General features: G+C 39.1%; 1 long non-coding RNA gene across 1 annotated transcript in view; it reads right to left on the bottom strand.

The window, feature by feature from the left end:
• LOC123833613 (uncharacterized) overlaps positions 1–17,682 on the bottom strand; it is a 273,703-nt gene that overhangs the window by 5,550 nt on the left and 250,471 nt on the right. The window contains exon 4 of the long non-coding RNA XR_010412104.1: positions 9,571–9,741. This is a non-coding gene — a long non-coding RNA (uncharacterized LOC123833613). The remainder of the gene's footprint in view (positions 1–9,570; positions 9,742–17,682) is intronic.

Raw genomic sequence — 17,682 nt, 5'->3', positions numbered from 1 at the left:
CAGAACATTCCACCCCAAAGCAACGGAATACACATTCTTCTCTAGTTCCCATGGAACATTCTCCAGAATCGATCACATCCTAGGTCATAAATCAGGTCTCAACCGGTACCAAAAGATTGGGATCATTCCCTGCCTATTTTCAGACCACAATGCTTTGAAACTAGAACTCAATCCCAAGAGGAAAGTCGGAAAGAACTCAAATACATGGAGGCTAAAGAGCATCCTACTGAAGAATGAATGGGTCAACCAGGAAATTAAAGAAGAATTAAAAAAATACATGGAAACCAATGAAAATGAAAACACAACTGTTCAAAATCTTTGGGATGCAGCAAAGGCAGTCCTAAGAGGAAAGTATATAGCAATACAAGCCTTTCTCAAGAAACAAGAAAGGTCTCAAGTACACAACCTAACCCTCCACCTAAAGGAGCTGGAGAAAGAACAGCAAATAAAGCCTAAACCCAGCAGGAGAAGAGAAATCATAAAGATCAGAGCAGAAATCAATGAAATAGAAACTAAAAGAACAGTAGAACAGATCAACGAAACTAGGAGCTGGTTCTTTGAAAGAATTAACAAGATTGATAAACCCCTGGCCAGACTTATCAAAAAGAGAAGAGAAATGACCCAAATCAACAAAATCATGAATGAAAGAGGAGAGATCACAACCAACACCAAAGAAATACAAACAATTATAAGAACATATTATGAGCAACTCTATGCCAGCAAATTAGATAACCTGGAAGAGATGGATGCATTCCTAGAGATGTATCAACTACCAAAACTGAACCAGGATGAAATAGAAAACCTGAACAGACCTATAACCACTAAGGAAATTGAAGCAGTCATCAAAAATCTCCCAAAAAACAAAAGCCCAGGGCCAGATGGCTTCCCAGGGGAATTCTACCAAACATTTCAAGAAGAATTAATACCTATTCTTCTGAAACTGTTCCAAAAAATCGAAACGGAAGGAAAACTTCCAAACTCATTTTATGAGGCCAGCATTACCTTGATCCCCAAACCAGACAAAGACCCCATCAAAAAGGAGAATTACAGACCAATATCCCTGATGAACATGGATGCAAAAATTCTCACCAAAATACTAGCCAATAGGATCCAACAGTACATTAAAAGGATTATTCACCATGACCAAGTGGGATTTATCCCTGGGCTGCAAGGTTGGTTCAACATCCGCAAATCAATCAATGTGATACAGTACATTAACAAAGGAAAGAACAAGAATCATATGATCCTCTCAATAGATGCAGAAAAAGCATTTGACAAAGTACAGCATCCTTTCTTGATCAAAACTCTTCAGAGTATAGGGATAGAGGGTACATACGTCAATATCATAAAAGCCATCTATGAAAAACCTACAGCAAATATTATTCTCAATGGGGAAAAACTGAGAGCTTTCCCCCTAAGGTCAGGAACGCGGCAGGGATGTCCACTATCACCACTGCTATTCAACATAGTATTGGAAGTCCTAGCCACAGCAATCAGACAACAAAAAGAAATCAAAGGCATCCAAATTGGCAAAGAAGAAGTCAAACTCTCACTCTTTGTAGATGATATGATACTTTATGTGGAAAACCCAAAAGACTCCACCCCAAAACTGCTAGAACTCATACAGGAATTCAGTCAAGTGGCAGGATATAAAATCAATGCACAGAAATCAGTGGCATTCCTATACACCAACAACAAGACAGAAGAAAGAGACATTAAGGAGTCCATCCCATTTACAATTGCACCCAAAACCATAAGATACCTAGGAATAAATCTAACCAAAGAGACAAAGGATCTGTACTCAGAAAACTATAAAATACTCATGAAAGAAATTGAGGAAGACACAAAGAAATGGAAAAACGTCCCATGCTCATGGATTGGAAGAACAAATATTGTGAAGATGTCAATGCTACCTAGAGCAATCTACACCTTCAATGCAATCCCCATCAAAATACCATCCACTTTTTTCAAAGAAATGGAACAAATAATCCTAAAATTTGTATGGAACCAGAAAAGACCCCGCATAGCCAGAGGAATATTGAAAAAGAAAAGCAAAGCCGGTGGCATCACAATTCCGGACTTCAAGCTCTATTACAAAGCTGTCATCATCAAGACAGCATGGTACTGGCACAAAAACAGACACATAGATCAATGGAACAGAATAGAGAGTCCAGAAATGGACCCTCAACTCTATGGTCAACTCATCTTTGACAAAGCAGGAAAGAATGTCCAATGGAACAAAGACAGTCTCTTCAACAAATGGTGTTGGGAAAATTGGATAGCCACATGCAGAAGAATGAAACTGGACCATTTCCTTACACCACACACAAAAATAGACTCCAAATGGTTGAAAGACCTCAATGTGAGACAGGAGTCCATCAAAATCCTAAAGGAGAACACAGGCAACAACCTCTTTGACCTCAGCCGAAGCAACTTCTTCCTAGAAACATCGCCAAAGGCAAGGGAAGCAAGGGCAAAAATGAACTATTGGGACTTCATCAAGATAAAAAGCTTTTGCAAAGCAAAGGAAACAGTTAACAAAACCAAAAGACAACCGACACAATGGGAGAAGATATTTGCAAATGACATATCAGATAAAGGGCTAGTATCCAAAATCTATAAAGAACTCATCAAACTCAACACCCAAAGAACAAAGAATCCAATCAAGAAATGGGCAGAAGACATGAACAGACATTTTTCCAAAGAAGACATCCAAATGGCCAACAGACACATGAAAAAGTGCTCAATATCGCTCGGCATCAGGGAAATCCAAATCAAAACCTCAATGAGATATCACCTCACACCAGTCAGAATGGCTAAAATTAACAAGTCAGGAAACGACAGGTGTTGGCGGGGATGCGGAGAAAGGGGAACCCTCCTACACTGTTGGTGGGAATGCAAAGTGGTGCAGCCACTCTGGGTAACTGTATGGAGGTTCCTCAAAAAGTTGAAAATAGAGCTACCCTATGACCCAGCAATTGCACTACTGGGTATTTACCCCAAAGATACAAAAGTAGGGATCCGAAGGGGTACGTGCACCCCGATGTTTATAGCAGCAATGTCCACAATAGCCAAACTGTGGAAAGAGCCAAGATGTCCATCGACAGAAGAATGGATAAAGAAGATGTGGTATATATATACAATGGAATATTATGCAGCCATCAAAAGGAATGAGATCTTGCCATTTGCAACGAAGTGGATGGAACTGGAGGGTATTATGTTGAGTGAAATAAGTCAAACAGAGAAAGACATGTATCATATGATCTCACTGATATGAGGAATTCTTAATTGCAGGAAACAAACTGAGTGTTGTTGGAGTGGGGGGTGGGGTGGGAGGGATGGGGTGACTGGGTGATAGACACTGGGGAGGGTATGTGCTCTGGTAAGCGCTGTGAATTGTGCAAGACTGTTGAATCTCAGATCTGTACCTCTGAAACAAATAATACATTATATGTTAAAAAAAAAAAAAGAAGATAGCAGGAGGGGAAGAATGAAGGGGGGGAAATCGGAGGGGTAGACGAACCATGAGAGACGATGGACTCTGAAAAACAAACAGGGTTCTAGAGGGGAGGGGGGTGGGAGGATGGGTTAGCCTGGTGGTGGGTATTTAGGAGGGCACATTCTGCATGGAGCACTGGGTGTTGTGCACAAACAATGAATCATGGAACACTTCATCTAAAACTAATGTTGTAATGTAAGGGGATTAACATAGGAATAAAAAAAAATTTAAAAAAAAATTGTTAATGAATTTGGCACACTGTTGTCAAAAAAAAGGGGGGGGGGCAAAAAAAACCTTAACATATAGAGCACTGGCTTACTCAGGTAGCCAATAGCCAGGAAAATGAGAGTGGAATATGGGAGATGGGAACTCATGCTACTCAGAAGAATAATCCAGCACTTAAGCCAAGATCAGAGGCTTGTCGTAAAGTCACAATAATAATATGACCATTATTTTAGCTTTTTTCCCCAATTTCCTTCCCCATAATGGCCAGATTCCTCTTTCCTAGTTCCCATTTCCCCTCTTCAATCCTTTAATCAGACTGCCTATCCTATCTGAATACACCATCCTCTCCTCTTTTCATCCAAATCCTATTCTTTCTCAACACCAGATCAAGCCTCACCTCTCTCTAGAGGTTAGAGCACTTCTAGAATTGCTTTAACACATGGCAATCCCATCCTCCTCTAAATATACTGTTCAGACCACTCATCTGGACATTTAATTACACACTGTTCTGTAATGTCCTTTAATCCCCCCCCCCCAATGGATGCCTTGTAAACTTCTTTAGGGAGGGACCAAGCCATATATTAATTGATTCTCCCACCCAGCACCTTGTAGAGCAATGGACATGCATAGTGGCTCTTAGTAAATGTCAAAAATGAATCATATTTCACTCGCTCTAACTTTTACAGTAAAACCAATAGTAAGCTGAGATGGTCAATGAAGAAAAGATGCTAATACAACATAGTAGGAATGGCCAAGAGATGTCTTTGGAATACTAACACCAATGGAGTAGTGGTATGGCTCCAGGAGCACTATGATGAGTAGGACTGTAAGTCCGTATACAGGCTTCTCAGGAAGGAGTGCTGCAATCAATTAGCAAACTATCTGCAGGCACTGGGTAGGGAAGTGCATCATGAAGTTTTACTTTTCGCCATAGGCTTATAGCCAATGATCGTGATGGTTAGAGTAGACAATACCACTTGGATGTCACGCTGGCATCTCATACTCATTTTATCTATTACTACACTCTTAATCTTATACACCCATATCTTGTCTTCTCCCAGCTTTCTTCATCTCAGTAAGTGACACTGCTGTATATTCAGCTCCTCAAGGCAAAAATCAGAGTCAATCTTGATTATTCATTCACTTTACCTCACTCTTTCCCAACATCCTGCCAATTCTATCTCCAAAATATCTTCAGTTTGTCTATTTCTCTCCCTCTCCTCCAGTCTACTACCTTAGTTTGCTCCATTACCATCTCTCATCTAAGACTATTGAAATAAATTCCTATTGATCTCCCTGCTTTTATTTTTTGTCATCCAATAGCCTATTCTCAACACAACAGCAGAATGATTTTTTAAATCATTAATCAAATATTGTCATTCCACTGCTTGAAACTTTCTAGTAGGCTCCCTTCCCTTTGTACTTACAATGAAATTTGAGCTCCTTTTAATGGCCTAAAACCTCCAAATTTGCCTTACCAACTTCTTTGACCAGTATTACCCTAGGTCATTGGGCTTCTGCCACACTCAGCTTCAAACACATCAAAGTATATCCGTGTCTTACACAGACTTTGGACTTGTTATTCTTTATGTCTGGAATTCTCCTGCCTCAGATCTTTGCATGGCTGGTGCTTTTATATATTTCAAATCTCAACTTAAATGCTAACTCTTCAGTGAGACCTCCCTGGCTACCTTGTATAAAATATCCTCCAAGTTCATCATTCTTTATAATTGTACCCTGTTCACTTCTGGAATTATTTGTTTTCCTGCATTTTTTTTCTACCTCCTTGACTGGATCATTACCTCCATAAAAACAGGGACCTTGCCTAACTTCATCATTACTATATCCCCAGCAGTGTGACCCTGGTAATCTCATTCCCTTTTGTAACCTTTATTTTCCCCATTTTTAAGATGAGAATTTGGGATTAGGAACTCACTAGAGAAAGGCTCTGACATTCTTTGCATCCACAATTCCAAAGAGGCTTTAGAGCTCAGGGCTTTCCAGACACTGACATTTCTAAATGCATTTTTCAAATGAAGTCAACCCCCTCAGGCAGCCCAGTGGGGAGGTCATAGAAAGCCAGCAAGAAGGAAGTCTGGTGAGCTGAATTATACAGTGCCTTTGCCATGTCACTCCACCCATACTGAGGAGATGCAGCTCATTAGGTACTAAATGTTTAGTGACTGTCACTATTAATTGGTGGGTATTAATACTCTAAGGAGACAGTAAATCTCACACTGGACTCAATGACATCAGCCCCTTGCAGTCAGACAAAGCATTAGCACTGAAGCACAAAAAGAACCCAGAGATCATTCCTTCCCTGCTTATAAGAGTAAATACTGGCTGCTATTTATACTGAGCATTTACCAGAATCTATATTAAATATTTTACATTTCTTTATCGTTTCATTTTCACAATAAGCCTAAAGAATAGGTACTTATATTATCCTCAATTTATGGATGGGAAAACTTTCATACAAAGAGAAGAAGTCCCTTGCCAAAGATCACAGAGCTAATAAGTGATGGATCCTAGATTTTAATTGGGGTCTGTCTTATTCTAAACCCTATGATCTTAACTACTAATATTGACTGTTTCTTATAATTATCATCTCATCATATGATTACAATTATTTTTACCAAAGCCTTTTCTTTTCTTCAAGTCTGAGCTCAAGTGCCACTTCTTCTATGAGGATATATCTGACCTCCAGACACACCCACCCTCTACCTTACCTTTTCCTGCATTAGTCACATGGAATCAATCACATAGGGGAAGGAAGATCAGTAACTAACATTCATTAAGCATATACTACACACACTGTCACAACAAAAGCTTATCTCACTCTCTCAACTCTCCTACAAAATAGGCATTAAATCTGTCCTGAAATGTGAAATGGCTTGGGCAGGGTCTTATGGCTCAAAGTTGGCAGAATCAGAACTTAAATCCCAGGTTGGCTTGATATCTGTCTGAGCCCAAGGCATTTCCACAAAGTTACTCTGAACTCTCCATTAGACCCGTAGATTAAATAAATCCCCCTTTAATAAGCCCTCAAAGTGTCATGAATCTCTTGTTTGTAGTATTTTTCATAGTTATAATTTTATATATAATTATATGACTAATATGAACTTCCCTTTTAGCCCCTAAGTCCATGAGGCAATGAAAATATCTCTTTTTGCTCTACTAAATCCCCAGCACTCAACAAATATGTTTAACTGAATGAATAAACTGTGTACATTTCATTATACATCTCATGTATAAGTTTAGCCCATTTCTGCTAGACTATAAGCTCCCTGAGGTAGGTTATCTACATCATTTATCTCTGGATCCTGCATAATGCTTTGTACATAGTAGGAACTCAATAAACATTTGCAAAATGAAATTTACTTATCAGTCTGTACTATTTCAACCTTTACATCATCAAAACTCCTAAGCAGGCACTAAATAAAATCACAGAGTAGAAAGGCCATATAGATCCTTTATAAGAGAAGTCTATAATCTAACAGGTATAGGTTTGAAAACCAAGGAAAAAAATAACTGTAGTGTGAAACCCAAGTCACACAGCTGTATGAGTCAGGATATGTTAAGCTATGCTGCTATGATAAACACCTGACCATCTCAGTGGCTTAAAGCAAAGTTTTATTCCTCTTCCTCACTATACAGATGTTTCAGGCTGGCTAAGGGCATTATTCCACACATTCCTAACTCCAGGGCCCAAGTTAACAAAACAAAACTGGTTGCCATGACAGAGGGAAAATGAGAGCAAAATCAATCACATAGCAGCTCTTAAAGCTTCTACTTGGAAGTAACAATGTGTCACTTCTACTCATATTTCATTGGCTACCTTCGAAGTGTGGGAATGTTCTCCTATCCCAGAGCAGGGATGAAGAAGTAAAAACATTCAGTGAATGGCATGATACCAAAACAGACTGCTTAAGAGGAAACATTAAGAAATAACTTAGTTAGAACCTGACATATCATCCAGCAAAAAGTATCTCAATCACAATTCTAAAAGCAATACATTGTTAATACAATGATGAAACTGATAATTTTTATATCAACTCTTGAGCATCTGTACCTCAGTGTCCTTATCTGCAACATGGGAATAAAAATAGAATTTCAGAGCTGCTTTGTAAATGGTAATGATGTATATGAAAGCACCTGTCAAAGGCCTGGCACTAAACACTGGTCTTTAGGGAAACACAATTTTCAAATACAAGTATTGTCTTTGAAATATAGGAAAAATTAATTCCCCCAGATAGATATAAAATGACTTACTTTCCCTTAAGCTTGACAATTGTATTTGGCTGATATTGGCAGTCTACCTGCTAAAATGACTTGCTGCATACAATCACCCATATATCCCTCTAATACCAGTACTCAAATAATTACAGAAGGACCAAATGTACCATATTCTATGGCAAAAGAAGGTTGGAAAGAAGAAGGTAGTGAAAGAAGACGATTAAAATAACTGGAAACTACCTGTCCTTCCCAGGCAGAACCAAACCACTTCCATCCAGTGGGCTATACAGCTGCCATGATTCCTCTATCCTGCTTTATTTTTTGTCTTCACACTCCTCCCTTGCACAGAGCTCAATGTAGGTCCAGTGTTGCACATCTCCCAGCTCTCACCTTATAGCTAAGACTCAGGACCAGAACCAACAAGCAAGTGGTATTTCCCATGATGGGCAGCATTTCCATCCTCTTACTATTCACACTCACCCAAGTGTATGATTGAAAAAGCTTTAAAAGGCAAATACCCCAAATTAAATATTACTATATCCCCTTTCCTACTCACACTTCCATACAAATGTTCTCAGGATGAGGGGAAAAGCACATGTCAACGTTGTATTGTTTCTTAATAGATGCACTGAGAGGAAGTTCTTCACTTTTTCCTCCCTCTACCCTCAGTGATACTCCTAAGGATGAGACCTGATTCCAGGATACTAGGCTATGTTTGCAAGTGGAGGGGGGCTATTAAGCAATGAAATACCACCATTTATATGCTCCCTTCTGTCTTCTCTTCTTTTCATGCTAATGGAATAATAGGGTGTGGACATGTTTCCAGATGGGAAGAGACCTGGCCTTCTTGCATCTTAATTTTTCTTCCTTCTCTTTTATTCCTGCAGCGTAAGTGGTGAACTGGCCTAGAGTAAGGTCAATACTGCATTTGGAATCGTGAGTGACATAAAACAAGAGAGTATCAAGTAACCACCACTGGCATTTTAATTTTCAAATTGTTTTTCATCTTCTGTCTCACTGTGTACAGTGATCTATATGAGCTTCCTAGAGCTGCCACATCAAAGAACTCACAAACTAGATGGCTTAAAATAATGAAAACTTATTATCTCTCAGTTCTGAAGTTTAGAAGTCTAAAATCGAGGTGTCAGAAGGGTTATGTTCCCTCTGAAACCTGTAACGGAATCCTTCCTTGCCTCTTTGTAGCTTGTGGTGGTTTGCTAGAAAGCTTTAGCATTCTTGGTTTATAGCTGCCTCACTCCAATCTGAGCCCTTATGGTCACATGGCATTCCTCCTTTCTATATCTTCACATAGCCATCTTCTTCTGCGGACACCAGTTATATTGGATTGGCGCCCACCCTACTCCACTATGACCTCATCTTAATGAACTTTATTTCCAAATAAGGTCACATTCTGAGGTCCTGGGGCTAGAACTTCAACATAATCTTTTTAAGGCAGGGACACAATTCAATCCATAAAACAACCTTATGGGTAAGATTTTCAGTAGGTATTATTATTAACAGGTTGAAAAAGTTTATATGAAATGTCTAGGTCTATTGTCTAACCTCCTCATTCTATGCATAAGAAAACTGATTCAAAGAAATGAAATTACCTCCTCAATGTCTCATGGCAGTGACAGATGTCAAGGTAACAAATGGGAAGTGGTAGGGTTATCTGGTTTAGTGAGGGTCACCTCAGTGATCCCCTTTGCTGATTCAGCAGATTTGTAGTCTTCAAATATATCTTTTCCAAATGTCATGCTTGGTGGAAGAAGATGAGCATCCTAGATAGAAGAGAGCAGGAGGTCAGCTGAGGGTTTCATAAATATTCTCCCCTTCCTGGAACTGACCCAAGACTAGTCTCAGAGTTAGCCCACAGCTCTGGACAGACATGCTTCTCCCTCCCATCATGTATTTCCCAGGGAACTCGCAGCACGTGGCTGTTTTCCAGTGGCACTACTATAATACCAAATAACTACCTGGGGATCAGATCTGCTCTCCTCTCAAATGCAATATTACTGACCTAGTTACTAGCTTGAAACTGCTACTTAATTATCCATCATTTCCTTTGCATTTTTAGTCCACTCTTTTTGCACACATAATCTGCTTCTCACTGTATCTCTAAGAGAGAAGCAGAGCAATTATTATTTGAAAAATGGGAAAATAAATATCAAAGAGGCTAGGAGGAATGTACAAATTTATAGCACAATTTAGGAGGTGGACTACAATCCTAGAATCTCCCAACCTACAGAGTCCCCATTGCCCTCCTTTATCCACTATGATATGCCTTTGAAATTGGGGAAAGGAATAGTCATAAGATTTCAGAGCTGGAAGGAAATTAATCTTATTAAGTAGTACAGAAGGAAGAGTGGAGGACAAACAATTCCCAAGATGTACACTAAAACATGGAATAACTGGCACCCAACATGACCTGTGTCAGTTAATAATTTCACCTTTCCAGTGTAAGAGAAATATAAAATACACACAAGCTTGTGAAATAATATAACACCTATAAAATCCTTCAAATGAAAACTGAAGACCTACCATAATCACTGGCTCGGAAATAATTTGGAAGCCCTACAATTACCTTTTCTGTGGGTTAAAAACTGCCATCCACCACAAAATTAGTCTCTACCAATCCATTTCCAAAACAATCAATAGGAATACATTTAAAAAAGAATGAGAAATAATAAAGACCAATAAAACTAATCACATCAGAGAAAACTCAAGCATGACCTTTTGAGCAATACCATTTGTTTGGCTGACACTTTGTATGATAAAGAACTTTTAAATAAGTGAGTGCAGGCCAAAAATGATAAAAAGAACAGTATATGAACATAATTTCAATGCAGATCTTTAATATGGCTTTCAAAGCAATCTTACCATCACCTGAAACAACACAGCTTCAATTTAAGGAATTTATCATATAAATGATAAAATATTTTGAAATGTCAGTGCTGAGTCCAGAAATCATCAAAGGAAACATAAGATCAGTAGAAACTGAAAAACTTGATGACTGCAGCAAAAATACCATGATAATCCACCATCTTGTCAAATTATATTATTCTCTCTGGCATCAGTATCCCATCCTCTGAAACCTGTCCAAATGCTGTAGCAAACAGTTAAAATATTTTATTCAGGTGTATGTTTATTTGCCTGTTTTTTAAAGACTTCTTTATCCTCTACCCTCCATTTATCTGTCACAATCTTTTAGAATCAAGAACATGCCTGTTCCCAATATTATGTAATATTTATGAGACACTCACAGTGTGCTCATTGTAGATAACATGCTGGAGGTCTGTAATCTCCATACCCAAACTTCTTGACAGTGGCTCCCAGAGAAATCAATCAATAAACACCAACACCAGTAATAAAACCTCGTAACGGGTGTTGAGCTTTTAGCTCTGTGCCAGGTACTATGCTAAGGGCTCACAGGCATAATCTTTTTCATCTGCACAACAGATGTGCAATATAGGCATTATAATGATCCCCATTTCACAAAGAAAAAAACAGAGACTCAGGAAGGTTAGGAAACATCCCCAAGATCACTCAATTGATATAAAGCAAGGTCTTTACAACTCCAACACTTAACGGACAGTGCTCGACCAATACACTGTGTGGCTTCCCCAATTCGCCTTTCCTCTGTGCGTGCTGGTGAAAGAGATACTGCAGTAAAGACACCCTTTCTTTATTCAGCATGTTGTGCACATTCACCTACTGAACTAAGTCACTGCACACAGCAAAAAGACTTAGGGAATGGCTGAAAAGTGTATGGGACAAATGATATAATAGCAGAAATAGAATGAAATGGAAAAATGAGAAAAGGAAAAAAGATTTTAAAACATTACAAATATGAAAAATAATGTTACCCTCTCTTGTTTACTATAGTCTAGGGATTTTCTCAATTACTTTTCTATATTAATTCATTAACCCCTCACAACAGCTCTATTTATTTGCATATATCAAGTATATTTGTTTTCTTTGGCTGCTGTAGCAAATTTCCAAAACTTAGGGGCTTAAAACAACAGAAGTTTATTTTCTTATTAAGATATAAGTGGTTTTACTTGTTTATTTTTATTTTTTTTAATTCCAGTATAGTTAACATAGACTGTTATATTAGTTTCAACAGAAATGTATTATCGTGGGTGCCTGGGTGGCTCAATTGGTTGAGTGACTGCCTTCGGCTTGGGTCGTGATCCCAGAGTTCTGGGATCAAGTCCTGCATTGGGTTCCCCCTGCTCTGCGGGGAGTCTGCATCTCCCTCTGCCTCTACCTGCTGCTCCCCCTGCTTCTGCATTCTCTCTCTCTCTCTCTGTGTGTCATATAAATAAATAAAATCTTTAAAAAAAAGAGAGACGTATTATCTTACAGTTCTATAGTTCAGAAATATGAAGCAGATCTCAATAAGCTAAAATCAAGGTGCTGGCAAGGCTTCCTTCCTTTCTGGAGTCTCTAAGGGAGAATCTGTTTCTTTGACCTTTCCAGCTGCTAGAGGCTGCCCACATCCCTTAGCTCTTGAACCTCTTCCTCCATCTTTAAAATCAGCAATGTCTGGCCATGTCTTCCTCACACTGCCATTCCTCTGGACAATTTTCCTTCCACTCTTAAGGACTCTTGTGACTGATATGAGGAATTCTTAATCTCAGGAAACAAACTGAGGATTGCTGGAGTGGTGGGGGGTAGGAGGGATGGGGTGGCTGGGAGATAGACATTGGGGAGGGTATGTGCTATGGTGAGTGCTGTGAATTGTGTAAGACTGATGAATCACAGACCTGTACCTCTGAAACAAATAATACATTATATGTTAAAAAAAAAAAAAAAGAAGATAGTAGGAGAGGCAACCCACAGAATGGGAGAAGGTATTTGCAAATGACACTACAGATAAAGAGCTGGTATCCATGATCTATAAAGAACTTCTCAAACTCAACAGCCAAAAAACAAATAATCAAGTCAAAAAATGGGCAGAAGACATGAACAGACACTTCTCCAAAAGACATACAAATGGCTAACAGACACATGAAAAAATGTTCATCATCATTAGCTATCAGGGAAATTCCAATCAAAACCACATTCAGATACCACCTTACATGAGTTAGAATGGCAAAAATTGACAAGGCAAGAAACAACAAATGTTGGAGAGGTTGTGGAGAAAGGGGAACCTTCTTACACTGTTGGTGGGAATGCAAGTTGGTACAGCCACTTTGGAAAACAGTGTGGAGTTGCCTCAAAAAATTAAAAATAGAGCTACCCTATGCCCCATCAATTGCACTCCTGTATTTACCCCAAAGACACAGATGTAGTGAAAAGAAGGGCTATATGCACCGCAATGTTCATAGCAACAATGTCCACAATAGCCAAACTGTGGAAAGAGCCGAGATGCCCTTCAACAGACAAATGGATAAAGAAGATGTGGTCCATGTATACAATGGAATATTACTCAGCCACCAGAAAGGATGAATACCCAACTTTTACATCAACATGGAGGGGACTGGAGGAGATTATGCTAAGTGAAATAAGTCAAGCAGAGAAAAGTCAATTATCATATGGTTTCACTTATTTGTGGAACATAAGGAATAGCATGGAGGACATTAGGAGAAGGAAGGGAAAAATGAAGGGGGGGGAATCGAGGGAGAGATGAGCCATGAGAGACTATTGACTCCAAGAAACAAACTGAGGGTTTTAGAGGGGAGGGGGGTGGGGGAATGGGTTAGCCCGGTGATGGGTATTAAGGAGAGCACGTACTGCATGGAGCACTGGGTGTTATAAAAAAAACAATGAATCGTGGATCACTACATCAAAAATTAATGATGTATCATATCGTGACTAACATAACATAATAAAATAAAATTAAAAAAAAATTAAAGAAGATGGTAGGAAGGGAAAAATGAAGCGGGGGAAATCGGAGGCAGAGACCAATCCATGACAGACTATGGACTCTGAGAAACAAACTGAGGGTTTTAGAGGGGAGGGGGATGGGGGGATGGGTTAGCCCAGTGATGGGTATAAAGGAGGGCACGTATTGAATGGAGCACTGGGTGTTATACACAAACAATGAATCATGGAACACTACATCAAAAACTAATGATGTATGGTGATTAACATAATAATAAAAAATTTAAAAAATATATAATCAGATAATGGAGAGTTTTAAATGCAAAAAAAAAGGATCCTTGTGATTACACTGAGCACACCTAGATAATCTAAGATACTCTAACTTATGGTCAGCTGATTAGCAACCTTAATTCTCCTGTGCCCTATAACCTAACACAACCACAGGTTCTGGGAATTAAGATGTAGCTATCTTTGGGAGTTATTATTCTCTCTACCAGGGTTGGCCTTTTGACGCCCGAAGATTCATATCCATCACAAGCCATTACACCAAGTAATGTCTGTATTTTCTCTGTTGGAACTTCTGTTATCAAACAAAACTCAGAAGCCAAAGAGATTCATATAGTGCAAAAAAAGGAGTTGAGGGAATATATACAAGGCCTAGAGGCCACTTACTATACATCCTTGCCCCATCATCACTCACTGCATTAAGTATGATTCCCAGGAGGGCAGTTGACTCATAATGAGGAGCTCAGAGTTGATGAAAACCACAGGGGGGTCTAAGAAAAATGAATGATACAGGTAAATAAAAAACTGAACTCATTGGCTTGTGTGGAATTGAAAGACCACAGAGAAGCAAGTTCAAGTCTCATTTCCAAGATTTATAGCTACACCAACTTGGGATGGTTTTATCATCCCCATGGCCCTGAGTTTCCATATCTATAAAATAGAAATGAGAATAATGCCCCACGTGTTTCACACTTAATTACATGGTTTTTGTGAAAAGTACTTTGCAAACTATAAAAACTCATCAAGAAGGAACTTATCAGCAAAACAGTAGCTGAGGAGCTAGGAGAAGGTAGAAGTTGCAGGTAGTTGGAAGGTAGGCTGATGTTTGAGTAGCTTCAGAGAATAGATGATTTTTGAAGAGATCAACCAAAGCTTCAAGAATTTAATTAACTCATCTGCAATAAATGGTGGAGTTTCAACCCTCTAGCTCCAAACTCTGTGCCCTTTTCTCTGTTCACATTGTCTTATGAAACCAGAGATTCAAGGATTTGAGAGAGTGACAGAGCAGGGATCAGAAGCCTGGATATATGAATCAATAATTATAATTGAGTGTTTTATCTGTGCTGGACACTGTGCCAAGATTTGAATCCAGGTAGTATGGCACCAGAATCTGCATCCGTAATGACCAGGATACACTGCTGCCAAGCAGGTGTGCACATATATTCTACCAGACTACCCCACCATCTTCTTAAGCACTGTCCACGCTCCTACACCCATTATAAAGGGTCATGTACATAACAAATGCTCCTTATGTATTTATTAAGTTTAGAAAAGGCCTTGGAATGCAGTACTGTTTAGGGTCATGATTAGGAATGAGGAAGAAGCAGCAGACATTCTGGGCAACTGGATATGGCAAACCTAGGAGAGACATGGTCAAGAAGGTGCCCAGGTTAATGGACCAGGGAATTGGCTGGATCCTCCTAGGATGGAGAGGAAATTCTGTTGAAAGAAGTCTGGGAAGGTAAGAGGGAAATCAGGTAAGAGAAATGTGGGGCTAGGGAAGCCAATTGGTGGCCACATAGGTGATAAGTTCCTCAAGATAATATGATGACTAGTATTTCTAATTATGTCAAAAAAAAAATCAAAGCTGAAGAAAAAAAATAGCATTATTAGAAATAAACTAAGACAATATAGTTCCTTGAATACATTCTGAGAAAAGTTTTCAAGACATATTTAAGAAAATACAAGCAAAAAAACCACTCAATAACAACTGTTAATCCAATGCCCCTTTACCAATCAGGTTTAGTTAATGGCTTTTATATTGCATTTAATTTTCAAATTGTGAGATGTCAATCTGGGAAGCTTTGTTGGAAACCAACAAGGTGAGATACTCTAGCAGTTACCCCCAAATAATGGATTACTGCATTCAACAAATCTGTAAATAAAAAATGTGTTTCTTTTCATTAGAGGGAATGAATTATAGAGAAAAGAGGGAATTTGGGACAACATATTAGAAAAACTGATCACTTGAATATTTACTAAATTTTCATGTGACAGATTTCTAGAGACCTTTATAGTAATTCCACAAATATACTTAAAATTTTTTAAAGATTTATTTATTTTAAAGAAAGATCATGTGCGTGTGATTGGGGGGAGGGGCAGAGGGAGAGAATCTCAAGCAGACTCTCCACTGAGCTTGGAGCCCAACTCAGGTGTTGATCTCATGACCCTGCAATCATGACCTGAACCAAAACCAAGTCAGACACTTAACCGACTGAGCCAATCAGGTGCCCCAAATATATATACATTTAAATAATCAAAAGGCAGCACTACTCTCTGCAGACAACCCCAGCTTCAGCATAAGACTTGTAGATAACAGCTAAATGCCCTTGCTGCTCTAATAATACTTAATATGAGGGCTGCAGCCAGCTGAGCAACTAATACAACTTGGTTTGCTATCTGAACTTTCAGGAAAGCAGTGTATTTTCTCTCTTCTGCTTCTCATTTCAAATGTCCCTTCTATGTCAATAGGAGCAAGAAAGGAAGGCCCTTAGAAATTGCAGTTCCGGAAGTGAAAGCTTAAGTCCTCCAGGCCAGACATTAACTTTTTTTTATTTTTTTTTATTTTTTTTTTTAGATTTTATTTATTTGCGACAGAGAATGAGAGACAGAGAGCATGAGAGGGAGGAGGGTCAGAGGGAGAAGCAGACTCCCTGCTGAGCAGGGAGCCCGATGTGGGATTCGATCCTAGGACCCCAGGATCATGACCTGAGCCGAAGGCAGTCGCTTAACCAACTGAGCCACCCAGGCGCCCCCAGACATTAACTTTTAAAGAACATCTGAAATTCCAACTCTTATGACACCCAAGAAGATGGTGGGGATAGTTTTGTCCATGAACAAATACACAAATCTCTGAAACCTCTACACCTAACTCAACAAAATAAAAAAATAAACCTCACATTCTGCCCAAACGTCATTCTTTCATTTTATTTAACAAATTTGTATTCATCTCTTACCAGATGACTGACACTGAGGATAAAGTCATAATAGTGAACAAAAATGGAAATAATTCTTGCCTTCATGGCAAGAAGGAAATAATTCTTGCCTTCACTACATAAGTGAAGATAGATGTTCATGAAATAATTACACAAGTAAGTGTAAAATGGAAACTGTTATGACTTAAAAACATCCCTATAAAAGTAACTTTGAGCTGAGGCCTGAAAAGTAAGGTGGAGGTCACTAGGGCATGGCAGAGGTGGGAGAGCTAGATAAAGAGAGTCTTCCTGGAAGAGGAGACAGCACCTGAAAAGGCCCTGTAGCAAGCGGGACCACAATGTAGTCAAGGAACTGAAAGAAGGTAGGGGTGTCTGTAGCACAAAATGCCTGGGGGCTCTGGCATGGGTTGAGACTGGAGAGACAGGCAGAGTTAAACCACGCTAAGTGGAAGATTTGGGTTCTTATAAACACAATGGGAAAACATGGAAACAGAGGTTGATAGAGTAGGTATAATAGAAATCAGATTTGCATTTTGAAAGATCACCCTGACTGATCTGTGGTAAACAAATGGGTGGAGACAATAAATAAGGGCAGAACTAAAGTGGTGACAATAGGGAATGAAATTAAGGGGTTTCTGAACTCACATGATATGCATACAGACTACCTGGGCA

This window comes from Mirounga angustirostris, unplaced genomic scaffold, assembly GCF_029215605.1.
Source record: "Mirounga angustirostris isolate CCGP_5_RB_7025 unplaced genomic scaffold, mMirAng1.0.hap1 SCAF_1, whole genome shotgun sequence".
Lineage (NCBI taxonomy): Eukaryota > Metazoa > Chordata > Mammalia > Carnivora > Phocidae > Mirounga > Mirounga angustirostris.
This window is presented reverse-complemented; position numbering and strand designations above follow the sequence as displayed.